Below are 13,826 nucleotides of genomic sequence, written 5' to 3' on the forward strand. Positions count from 1 at the left end.
GAAAACCTTTTGATAAAGTTCAATGTGCATTTATATTATGAATTCTTAGAAAATCAGGAATACAAACTTCTTTAACCTGAAGAACAATAGCTATACAAACTTTAATAAATATAATTTTTGTAAAATATTAGAATTATTTATGGAATAAGTGTATCAGCTGGGGGCAATGCTTACTGCTGTTAGCAGATAAATCCCACGTTAGCAGAGTTTTTAACACAACGAGCAAAGGCATTTCTGGTCAACAGGTAAACACTGCCACAGCTACCTAAAATAGGCTGAGAAATTTAGACTGGAAACTTAGACCAGAGAGAAGAGAAAATGAGTTTGCTATTCATCTAGCAATTGCTGACTCTTTATTTTGTAGTTACCAAATACCTATTAAAACATTTTAAATTAAACTCTTAAACTCTTAAATTGTTCATTAAAACATCATACATAAAGCATATCCACTCTTGCCCTGAGAAATATCCAAAGTCCTATCTTGTGGGAAATCCAGTTCAAAGTCAGCATTCCAGGTGACATGCATTCCTCTGCATTATGCCTGAATGGGGCTTTTTGTCATCCAGTGATTTATGAATCAAAAGAAAAATCATATACTCCCTCCTGCCCCTACCTCCACTATCATCATGGATAGAATAACTTCAATAAACATATCCATGCACAAAAGTGAAAATGGGAGCACATACCAGGAACTTCAAAACAGTGATCAAATCCTGTTGGATGAGTACTATGAGTTCCCTCTGCCTCACAGTGGAATGATTCCTTGGTTAGATCTCAATTCTGCTCTTTGGGAGGAACTATCTTGTCCTTGGCACCCTTAGAGATTCCTTTTGTCCATCATTCTTTATACAATATCCGAAATGATTTAGGACGGGTATAATCCTTGGGGGCTATATAGAAATTGGATCCTCTTTCCTGCTTATATGACTTTGGGGATTCAAGACTTGTATTAGAGCTCAAATGGTCAAAGACATTTTTATAAAGGTCTTACAGTATCTTTCAATTTAGTTATCTCAAAAAAAATAGCAGAGGGGGAAATATGGAAGTCCCTTACAAAGTTGAACATCTGCTCACCATATGACTTAGCCATTATACTCTACAGCCCTAATGCCAGGAAAGTGAAAATATATGTTCATTCAAAAACCCATATGAAAATGTACATAGCGGGTTTATTCGTAATAGCTCAGAACTAGAATTGACCCAAATATACCTTCAAAGGAGAACAATTAAACAAACTCTGTAGCACCTCCATACTATGGAATAGTACTCAGCAATTAAAAGAGACAAACTATTGATACATGCACAGAATAGATTGATTTTGTATTAGTTTCCTATTGCTTCTGTAATAAAGGACCACAAATACAGTGGCTTAGAATAGCACAAATTTCTTCTCTGACAGTTCTGGAGGCTGAAAGTATGCAATCAATATGTTGGCTAGGCTGACTCCCTTCCAGAGGCTTCAGGGAAGAAGCTGTTTCCTTCCCTCTTTTCGTCTACGAGAAGCTGTCTGCAATCACTGGCTCCTGATCCTTTCCTTATATCACTCTAATCTCTTGCTTCCATTGTCACATCTCTTTTCTTTCTTTCTTTTTTTTTTTTTTGAGATAGAGTTTCGCTCTTGTTACCCAGGCTGGAGTGCAATGGTGCGATCTCAGCTCACCGCAACCACCGCCTCCTGGGTTCAGGCAATTCTCCCCCCTCAGCCTCCTGAGTAGCTGGGATTACAGGCATGCGCCACCATGCCCAGCTGATGTTTTGTATTTTTAGTAGAGACGGCATTTCACCATGTTGACCAGGATGGTCTTGATCTCTTGACCTTGTGATCCACCCGCCTCGTCCTCCCAAAGTGCTGGGATTACAGGCTTGAGCCACCACACCCGGCCCTGCATCTCTTTTCTTTAACCTTCTAATCTCCCTCTTAAAAGGGCCCCTGGGATTGTTTTGAGTCCACCTAGATAGCCCAGGATGCTCTTCTCATCTCAAAGTCCTTAATCACAGCAATGATGCCTCTTTTGCTGTATTTTCTATATCCATAGTTTCAGGGAATAAAAACGTGAAAATCTTTTGAGGTGAGGAAGCATTTTTCTGTCTACCATTGATCAAAAGAATTAGGTCGAATGAATAAAGCCGGCGGAGGATCCAAGATGGCCGTTTAGGAACAGCTCAGGATTGCAGCTCCCAGTGAAAGCGCAGAGGGTGAGTGGACACCGCATTTTTATTGCCCACAGACTAGGAAATTCCTAGGCGGAGGAGCTCCACAGGTCACCAGCGTGGCTGTTTCGGCCAGCGCGGCTGTGCTAGCGGGCACCGCTGCTTTGCCCCACGTGGCTGCTTTGTCGGCGCCCCCGAGCAGCGGTTCTCGGTACAAAATACACCGGTCCAGGTGCCCTTTTGGCTGGCGATTGGAGCCACGGGAAGTCGCCCATTTGTCTGTTTAAAAAGGGGACTGAGCAGAGAACCAGGACAGTAGATTCCAGGGCAAAAAAAAAAAAAAAAAAAAAAAAAACCGCCACAAACCTCAGTGCCGCTGTTTAAGCCAATGCAGTGAGTGGCCGCAGGGGAAAACAAACAGACCGCGGTGCTTCTTCAACAGGCGACTGGAACACCAACTTAAAAAAGGCTCTGAGGCAGGGAGCCAGGTGATCAGGCTCGGCTGGTCCCACACCCACAAAAGAACAGCAACCAGGAACTCTGGATTGAGAGTTTCACAGCAAACACAGCTAAACCCGGGATGGTCCAGCTCTGTGGGGGAGGGGAGTCCGCCATTACTGAGGCAGCCCGCCAAGACGGAGGTAGTCGGCCAATGCTGAGGCAGCCCACCGTTGCCAAGGCAAATTGCCACAGCAGAGAGACTCCACCTCAACAGAGGCGGGCCACCATCGCCAAAGCAGTTCCAACTACACCCATATAAACAGGACTGCAGGGAAGTTCACTTGGCAGCTGGGCGGAGCCCACAGCAGCTCAGCAAAGCCTCTACAGGCAGACAGTGACTAGGCTGCCTCCTTGCTGGGCAGGGCAGCTCTGAAGGAAAAAAAAAAAGAGAGAGAGAAGGCAGCAGCATAACCGAAACTGATAAAGCCCTAAATCCCTGGGCCAGAGCACCTGGAAACAAAAAGCAGTTTATGAGTTCTGCTGCAGCAGACCTAAACGTACCTGCCCAGCAGTTCTGAATGAACAACAGAGCTCACAGCTCAACATTTGAGCTCCTATAAAGAAGAGACCATCTCCTCAAGCAGCTCCCTGACCCCTATATATCCAAAGAGCCACCTCATAAAGGAGAGATCAGATTGACACTAGGCGGGTATCCTTCTAGGACAAAGATAGCAGAAGAAGAAAACTGGTAACAACCCTTACTGTTCAGCAGCTGCTACAGGTGAACCCCAGGCAAGCAGGGCCTGGAGTGAACCTCAGCAGACCTACAGCAGAGGGGCCAGACTGTCAGAAGGAAAACCAAGAAACAGAAATAACCACATCATCAACAAACAGAACATCAATCTGAAAGATTTGAGACCCCATCTGAAAGCCAGCAACTACAAAGTCGACATGTGGATAAATCCTTAAAGATGGGAAGAAACCAGCGCAAAAAGGATGAAAACACCCGAAACCAGAACACCTCTCCTCCTAAAAGGGATCACAACTCCTCACCAGCAAGGGAACAAGGTTAAAGGGAGAACGAGTGTGATGAAATGACAGAATCAGACTTCAGAAGGTGGGTAGTAAGAAACTTCTGTGAACTTAAAGAACATGTTCTAACCAAATGCGAAGAAACTAAGAACCTTGAAAAAATATTTGATGAAATGCTAACGAGAATGGACAAAATAGAAAGGAATATAAGTGAATTGATGGAGCTGAAAAATGCAACACGAGAACTTCGCGAAGCATGCACAAGTATCAACAGCCGAATTGACCAAGCAGAAGAAAGGATATCAGAGGTCGAAGATCAACTTAATGAAATAAAATGGGAAGGCAAGACTGGAGAAAAAAGGGTAAAAAGGAATGAACAAAATCTCCAAGAAATGTGGGACTATGTGAAAAGACCTAACCCACGTTTGATAGGCGTACCTGAATGCGACGAAGAGAATGAATCCAAGCTGGAAAATACTCTTCAGGATATTATCCAGGAAAACTTCCCCAACCTAGCAAGGCAGGCAAACATTCAAGTCCAGGAAATACAGAGAACACCACAAAGATATTCGTCAAGAAGAGCAACCCCAAGACACATAATTGTCAGATTCACCAGGGTCGAAATGAAGGAGAAAATACTAAGGGCAGCCAGAGAGAAAGGTCGGGTTACCCACAAAGGGAAGCCCATCAAACTCACAGCAGATCTCTCAGCAGAAACCCTACAAGCCAGAAGAGAGTGGGGGCCAATATTCAACATCCTTAAAGAAAAGAACTTTCAACCCAGAATCTCCTATCCAGCCAAACTAAGCTTCATAAGTGAAGGAAAAATAAAATCTTTTGGGAACATGCAAGTACTCAGAGATTTCGTCACCACCAGGCCAGCTCTACAAGAGCTCCTGAAAGAGGCTCTACACATATAAAGGAACAACAAGTACCAGCTCAACTAAATGGCAAAACACCCAGCTAGCACCAAAATGGCAGTATCAAATTCACACATAACAATATTAACCCTAAATGTAAATGGACTAAATGCCCCAATCAAAAGACACAGACTGGCAAATTGGATAAAAAGACAAAACTCATCGGTGTGCTGTATCCAGGAAACCCATCTCACATGCAAGGATACACAAAGGCTCAAAATAAAGGGACGGAGGAAGATTTGCCAAGCAAATGGAGAGCAAAAAAAAGCATGAGTTGCAATTCTCATCTCTGATAAATTAGACTTTAAAGCAATAAAGATCAAAAGAGACAAAGAAGGACATTACATAATGGTAAAAGGATCAATGCAACAAGAAGAGCTAACGATCCTAAATATATACGCACCCAATACAGGAGCACCCAGATACATAAGGCAAGTTCTTAATGACTTACAAAGAGACTTAGATTCCCACACAATAACAGTGGGAGACTTTAACACCCCATTGCCAATATTAGACAGATCAACCAGACAGAAAATTAACAAGGATATCCAGGACTTGAACTCAGACCTGGACCAAGCAAACCTAATAGACATTTGCAGAACTCTCCACCCCAAATCCACAGAATATACATTCTTCTCAGCACCACATCACACCTACACTAAAATTGACAACATAATTGGAAGTAAATCACTCCTCAGCAAATGCAAAAGAACGGAAATTGTAACAAACACTCTCTCAGACCACAGTGCAATCAAGTTAGAACTCAGAATTCAAAACTAACCCAGAACCGCACAGCTTCATGGAAACTGAACAACTTGCTCTTGAATGTTGACTGGATAAACAATGAAATGAAGGCAGAAATAAAGATGTTCTTCGAAACCAACGAGAATGAAGACACATCATACCAGAATCTCTGGGACACATTTAAAGCAGTCTCTAGAGGAAAATATATAGCAATAAGTGCCCACATGAGAAGCAAGGAGAGATCAAAAATTGACACCCTATCGTCAAAACTGAAAGAGCTAGAGGAGCAAGATCCAAAAACCTCAAAGTCTAGCAGAAGACAAGAAATAGCTAAGATCAGAGCAGAACTGAAGGAGATAGAGACACAAAAAACCCTTCAAAAAATGAGTAAATCCAGGAGCTGGTTTTTTGAAAAGATCAAGAAAATAGACAGACCACTAGCCAGATTAATAAAAAAGAAAAGAGAGAATAACCAAATTGATGCAATAAAAAACGATAAAGGGGATATCACCACAGATTCCACAGAATGGACAGGCTGGTGTATAACCCTTGAGACCTTTGATGATGGGAGTGATCCCCTTCCTGAGGGGTCCTCAGTAAACCCAGCACTCTGTAAACACAGTATGCTATTGTTATCGGAAAGGGGTCCCAATCCAGACCCCAAAAGAGGGTTCTTGGATTCCATGCAAGAAAGAATTTGAGGCTAATCCACAGAATAAAGTGAAAGCAAGTTTGTTAAGAAAGTAAAGAAACAAAGCATCAAAAACGATGAGTTCGTGTCCTTTGTAGGGACATGGATGAACCTGGAAACCATCATTCTCAGCAAACTGACACAAGAGCAGAAAATCAAACACTGCATGTTCTCACTCATAGGCGGGTGTTGAACAATGAGAACACATGGACACAGGGAGGGGAGCACTACACACTGGGGTCTGTTGGGGTGAAATAGGGGAGGGACAGCATGGGGTAGGGAGCTGGGGTAGGGAATAGCATGGGGAGAAATGCCAGATATAGGTGAAGGGGAGAAAGGCAGCAAATCACGCTGCCATGTGTGTACCTATGCAACAATCCTGCATGTTCTTCACATGTACCCCAAAACCTAAAATCCAATTAAAAAAAAAGAAGAAGAAGAAAAAAAAGAAATAAAGAATGGCCAATGCCTAGTCAGAGCAGCAGCATGGACCCCTGATTGCCCCTTTTAATGGTTATTTCTTGATGAAATGCTAAACAAGAGTGCATTATTCATGAATTTCCTGAGAATGGCGCTGGTAATTCCAGAGCTTAGGGTTCCTCCCCTTTTTAGACCATATAGGGTAATTTCTGGACGTTGTCATGACATATGTATAATCTTATGGTGCTGATGGGAGTGTAGCAATGAGGATGACCCAAAGACATTCCCATCACCATTTTGGTTTGGGTTGGATTTAGCCAGTTTCTTTACTGCAGTCTATTTTATCAGCAAGATCTTTATGACCTGTATCTTTTACCCACCTCTTATCTCATCCTGTGACTTAGAATGCCTAATTAACTGGGAATGTCTAATTATTTAGCCCTAATTATGTAGCCCAGTAGGTCTGAGCCTTATTTTACCTCGCCCTTGTTTGAGATGGAGTTGTTCTGGTTCAAAGGCCTCTGATGCTATGAGGGTGCTTTAGCAGGAATTATCTTTGGACCACTTTGGCTTTTAGCTCTCAGGGAGTGATCATGCCTGGGAAGTAAGAAGAAATGGAAGTAAGCATGTATCTTGTCTCTCCAACTGAACTGTTCAGAAAGAGTTAATAATTTCATAATAATATTACTAGTAATTGTAGCAGTGGTATGTGGTCAATCAAGGTTCTATGTGCATTTCTTTCACAGAGTGAGTTATTTAATTTTCACATGAAGCCTGTGTTTCAGGGATTGTTATGCCTGCTTTACAGATGAACAAATTGAAATGTTAAATAACCTAAATAGCCTAAGAGCTTATGAGAGAATTGGGGCTGGGATTAGAACCTGATCTGTCTGAATTCAGCACCCCGGTGCCAAAACACCGTGAGAAATAGAGGTAGTTTATTTCTTAAATGATAAAACCATTTAAATGTTCCCAGTATCATATCTAGCACTTAATAGACACTCAGTACATTTTAGTTCTTGCTTTCTTTCTCTGAAACAATTAACTAATTAACAAAACAAACCAAAACTTGCCACAGTTCCACATTAAAGTTAAGGCATCGTAAAATACTGGACTTAGGAATTTAGGAGTTCCAGATGGTAACCAAGAAGTCTAGGGGTGAGGACTCCTCCAGAGTATCAGTAGCCCAGAAGAGCTATGCTAGACATGTCTGAGGCAAGGAGGGAGAGCTCAGGAAGAGGCCATGAAGGGAGGCAGTGACCACTAAGAGGGGATATGGCAGGGAGAGAATCCAGGTGGCCAGAAGAATCAAAGAACAGGTTAGAAGAGCTAACATCTATTATTCAAGATGAAGTTGTCTCCAATTCTGAAGTATTAAAAATTCTCTTCAAGGTACCCTGACACCATGATTAACACTCAAATCTTGAGTAAAAATTTGCCACTGACAAAGACCCTGGGCAGATAAAGTTTTTCCTAAAACCTGAAGGAGGATGGGTGGCCCACCCATGCAGTAAGAGGCATTGAAGACAAACAATGTCTAGTAACAGCAGGAATCAGGCTGCTTTCTTGGACATTCTGCAGTAGATACAGATGAGCCTCCCCTTCCCATCGAATTAGAAGGTGACCCTTTATGTCAGAGTGAAAGAAACCCAACCCTGCTGGTTCTGTGAAAAGATGCTTCTAAGAGGCAGGTGTGTAAGATGGTTCTCATGCTGTCCTGTCATCATGCTTAACCAGGGATCACTACTTGGGGCAGACACCATAAATGCTTGGCTAAGAGGACTTGGTTTCCATCAGTCTTTAAGGAGGTTGGGTAAAATATTTTGTCAAGATGAATCCCCCTGGAATCATGAACCCAGTGCCACACCATCTCTAAATGGCTGCTTCCCGCATGTAGTGTCAGGTTTTTCTTTTCTCTTTTCCCCTAATCCCCTAGGACTGTCCGTAAGTGTAAGTGTCTACTGAGGCTTAGACGAATATAACCATGAATATCAATAAGATCCTTGATCCTTCTCAGCATAGGTGAATGTGCCGGGGTCACTTCCCAGCTCTTTGAGAGATGAGGGGCTATTACGCCCTTGCACTTTTTAACCTCTTGTTCTACAGAGACAGCAATCACACACTGCCATAATTCCATTAGTTAATGAATACTCTAAGAACTTGTCCATCAGAAAGATACACTTAAAATTAATCAATTATCTCTTCTCTTAATGTTTTCTCCTGTTTCTTATAACTCCTCATTTAACTGAAACCATATTGGAAAGATTTGATTAGTTTTTAAATTTAAAATTTTCATGTGATTGTACAGATAGGTTGAGAAAGGAAGAAGTATTCCCTCTAGTTTTGCTTCATATTCCCATTTCAAGTTCTTGGGTATTATGGTCTAGCGGGAAAATTGCAAATTTGAGATGAGCAGTTCACCTCTGCCCCATAGCGGGCTGATGATTTGCTGTTGATGTTGTTGTTGGTATGGAGTCTCGCTCTGTTGCCCAGGCTGAAGTGCAGTGGGGCATGATCTCAGCTCACTGCAACCTCTACCCTCTGGGTTCAAGCAATTCTCCTGCTTCAGCCTCACTACTAACTGGGATAATAGGGGTGCACTACCATGCCCACGTAAATTTTTTGTATTTTTAGTAGAGATGGGGTTTCACCATATTGGTCAGTCTAGTCTCGAACTCCTGACCTCAAGTGATCCTCCCACCTAGGCCTCCCGAAATGCAGGTATAAGTCACCGTGCCCAGCCAGGCTGATGATTTTTGTGCTCTTCTTTGCTGAGCCTAGACTCAGCTTCAGAACCCTAATCAATTCAGGAAACCAGGCAAACATTAGCAATCAATCAGTTCCCAGAGATAGAAGTAATAGCCAATTTCCATCTAATAGGAGGAAACCCTAATTTAGGACTGGAGTATCAAACTCATTTCTTTCAGTATCTAGCTGTGACGTTAGCCAAATTGTTTAATTTCACTTTGCCTGTATTCCTTCTGATCTTTACATGGACAGACTTCAGTAGCATTATGTCATATGAGCATTTGACTTTACAAATTCAGCTATACATATTCAGCAAATAACCACAACAGCAGTGATAGTTTTCCTACCACAAGGCCTCAAATGCATATAAACTACTACTTCTGATACTCAACAACAACAAAAAATAGTAATCTTTTTCAATGCAATAGGAAAATGGTTAGATTGCCCTCATAAGGAAGACGAAGTAAACACAAAATCATTTGTGCTACATTTTATGAGCTTTTAAAGAGATTTTTGAAGGGCAATTTGGATTCTACACAATTTTTGCCTGATGTGCTGATTTTAGATTTAATCTCATTTAAGTAATGAATGCACTCTAGTAAATGTCAGAGCTAATGAGTGGTTGTGAGGTTATGTGAACAAGAGGGGTGATAGCACTTTTGAAAGTTAAAAAAAAAAAAGTACTACCCAAATATATGGCTACAGTGTGATGATGGAGGTGGTGATAATAAGAAAGAAGCCCTGGGTACCCTGAGTGTCAAGAGAACATTAAGATTTTGCTAATGAGACATTATCATATGTGGTCCTCAGCTGATATAGTTTGAATATTTGTCCCATCCAACTCTCATATTGAAATGTAATCCCTAGTATTGGAGGTGGGGCCTGGTGAGAGGTGACTGGATCATGGTGGTGGATATCTCATAAGTAAATTTCACTATCCACACGGTGCTCTTCTCATGACAGTTAGTGAGTTCTCACGGGGTCTGGTCGTGAGTGGCACTGCCCTGACACGGTGGTTCATGCCTGTAATCCCAGGACTTTGGGAGCCCAAGGCGGGCGGATCACGAAGTCAGGAGATGGAGACCATCCTGGCTAACACACTGAAACCCTGTCTCTACTAAAACTACAAAAAATTAGCCAGGCGTGGTGGTAAATGCCTGTAATCCCAGCTACTAGGAAGGCTGAGAAAGAGAATTGCTTGAAACCAGGAGGCAGAGAATTGCTTGAACCCGGGAGGCATAGGTCGCAGTCAGCTGAGATCATGCCACTGTGCTCCAGCCTGTGTGACAGAGCAAGACTCTGTCTCAAAAAAAAAAAAAAAAAAAAAATGTGCAGGACCTGCTCACTCACTCTTGCTCTTGCTTTTGCCACGTGATGCGCCTGCTCCCATTTCACCTTCTGCCATGATTGTAAACCTCTTGATGCCTCCCCAGAAACAGATGCCATTATGCGCTCTGTACAGCCTGCAGAACTATGAGCCAATGAAGCCTCTTTTGTTATGAATTACCTAGTCTCGGGTATTTCTTTATAGCAATGTAAGAACAGCCAAATACACTACCTAAAAACCATTGTATTTGGTTTTCCTTAAAGTGATCTTCCCATGGATTCTCTCACATTCTCTTCAAAAATCCCTGAACTCCTAGAGAATCCTTGAGGTAGAGTCTTATCTGCCTACAATCAGCTCATGTCCTGCAGAAGTAATTTAAAGGTGAAACTGAGGGAGGGTGGGAAAAGGCTGGATGTGTATGTGAACTTCAAAACTTTGCTGTAGTGCTGGAAGATAACCTGAAGATCCTGGAGATATTGTACGAAGAGAGAACTCAGACATGCTGCCCCTCAACACATGCAGCAAGAGATGAATGAGTCCGTTTATTGATTCCAAGTCTGGGGGTTGTTTGGGCATTAGCAACATGAATAGGGTTGTGTATAAAGCAGCCAATGGCAGAGCCCAGGAGAAATGGAGATCTTTTTTCAAGCACTGAAGATGAAGCATCAACCAGACCATCTTATCTCCAAGATGATGGAAAAGATCTTAGGATTGATTGCAAGGAACAGTGAAATCTGGAAAGGAAAGACAGTATTGACCTAAAGATGGGATTCTCTAAGAAGCAGGGACACAGAAAGGATCAGAAGGCTCAGAACACATCCTGGGATAAAATTAGGGGATGCATTGGATCGATGAAAAGCCCCATCTCAGAAACTTTAGAGGAGTTACCAGAAAGCCATGATGGATTAAAAAAGGAGTTCATTCTCACTGGGTCTCACAAATGAACCCAATCCAAAATCGACACCAATCTAACATGCCAAAAGTTTGGGGATGGAAATCAGAAAATGGTAATCATTGGCCACGAATTTCTAAGTCGCCGGAAATAAAACAAAGATATTAACAATTACCACGTTAGTCACATGGCTTTGGATTCACTAAGAAAACCATAAATACAGTTCTGGGGTTTAGACAACAGATTCCTCAAGAATCAAGGGTGGGATGGATGGTGAATGCCATCGCAGGCATGATCTAAGCATTTTCACCATGCAGCAACAGTGAGTAACTTTGTGATTTCTAGTAATTTCCCAAGTGCTGATTGGCTGCTACCCAAATGCCTGTCCATACCAGAAAGCAATATTAAAAAAGAGAAAAATAAAGGAATATTAGGCAAAGAAACTTTTGGCATTTGGAAGAACACAAGATGTGAATAAGCGGTCTCCAATCCTCTGAAATTCACAGGGATTTTTTCCTCTGAAGATATTTCTTAGTAGTAAGAAGTGTGTGTGTGGTGGGGGAGTGGGAGGTGGGAGGGGTGGGGCAGGGGAGGGGGCTTTTGTTAGTTTTGTTTTACTGTGCTATAGTTTTTTAAAACGTTATTCTGAGTATTCTGAGTACTGTTTTAATGATAGGACTCAAAAATACTGGCAGGCACAAACTTACCTCATTTTCTAGGACATCTTTTAATTTTCAAGCCCCTTTCCATTTTCTAAAATCATATTAAAGAATTTTAAGTAGGCTGGGCACAGTGGCTCACACCTATAATCCCAGCGCTTTGGGAGGCCAAGGCAGGCAGATCGCCTGAGGTCAGGAGTTTGAGACCAGCTTGGCCAACAGGGTGAAATCCCCATCTCTACTAAAAATACAAAAATTAGTCAGGCGTGGTAGTGCTATCCTGTAATCCCAGCTACTCAGGAAGCTGAGGCAGATGAATCTCTTGAGTCCAGGAGGCAGAGGTTGCAGTAAGCCGAGATTGCACCCCTGTACTCCAGACTGGGTGATAGAGCAAGACTCCATCTCAAAAAGAAAAAAAAAAAAACATTCAAGTAGACTTATGGAAACTTAAAAGACAATTTATAACATTTGACTGTTTTACACACACACACAGACACACACACACACAGACACACACACACACACACACACACACACACACACACCCTTCTCTGCTTTTATAATTTCTGTCTCAAAGAAATTAAAGGGATTTGGCAGAAACCCCAAATACATCTAGGTGGCGATCTATTAAATTTATGCCCAGATGAAAATGTGTAAAATCATATTTTGCAAATTTAAATTTTATTAGGCCATTTAATGTGTTTTTTTCTTTCATCTTTCTGAAATTTAGTATCTCCTTCTTTCAATGATTCTAACACCACATGTGGAAATGCTACTCACAGATTTCATAGAATATGGCTCCCAATTTATGTGAATAGGTCTATTGCAAAAAAGATATAGCCTATGGGGGGCTGGAAAAAAATGCTATCCTTTGAAGACTGGTTTTAATGTTTCATTTAATAATTTATTTAGACATTTTTGCATAAAGACAGCTAATGTTCTCCCTCACGTTCTGCCTGTTATCTGAGATCCCATGTATAAGTATACAAGGTGGCTTTTATGTATTATATGGACTGGGTTAAATAGACCCATTTTAATTAGGAAATGTCCTGGAGGTGTAAATGAACACTTGATTGAGCAGGTAAGCAACCGCATAGAGACTGCACGGGAAACGCCCCTACCTCATTCATGCCTTTAGTTCAGGGCATTCATTCATTAAGGCTGTGATGACCCATTTCTAATACTTGGCTGTTGCCAGAAATGAGAATCATATTCACTAGCCTCATAAAGCCAAAGCTTAATAAAAATAATTTTTAAAAACCTAGCCATGAGGAGCTTTCATTTAAAATAAATAGTAGAAAAAGAAGTGCTTTCCTTTAAAATATTCAAAGAAGGCATTTATTTGCCCAGCATTTATCAAAATGACTTTTAAACAATGTAAAGAGATTCTTTTAAAAATGTGTATTATTGGGACAATAGTCTGATTTAATGTGGCCTCTGGGGTTTAGGAATCTGCCTTGTTAACAAATGTCCCCAGGTGATTCTGATCCAGGTAATCTTTGATTACAGGTTAGAGAAATCCCATCTCTCTTAAATGCTTCTAAAGGGAAAGTTATGTTAGCTTTCAGGCTTAATTTTCTGGAATATTTTCTGGCTTTTGAAACATCAGCCTAGTTCAATTACTCCACAAAGATAGAACTCCATGGAAACTTACCCCAAAATAAATTAAAACCAAGGACAGAGTATAAAATATTTTTTAGAAAATTATGCCCAGTTTTCTTTTGGTCTGCCATCTGATATCTTTTAGATCTCATTCTTTTTTAAGATATCCGAATTAGCATTTCTTTAAATAAAATATTTC

The sequence above is a fragment of the Sapajus apella genome, unplaced genomic scaffold (genome assembly GCF_009761245.1).
Source record: "Sapajus apella isolate SASKATOON/1434 unplaced genomic scaffold, GSC_monkey_1.0 scaffold10, whole genome shotgun sequence".
NCBI classification, from domain to species: domain Eukaryota; kingdom Metazoa; phylum Chordata; class Mammalia; order Primates; family Cebidae; genus Sapajus; species Sapajus apella.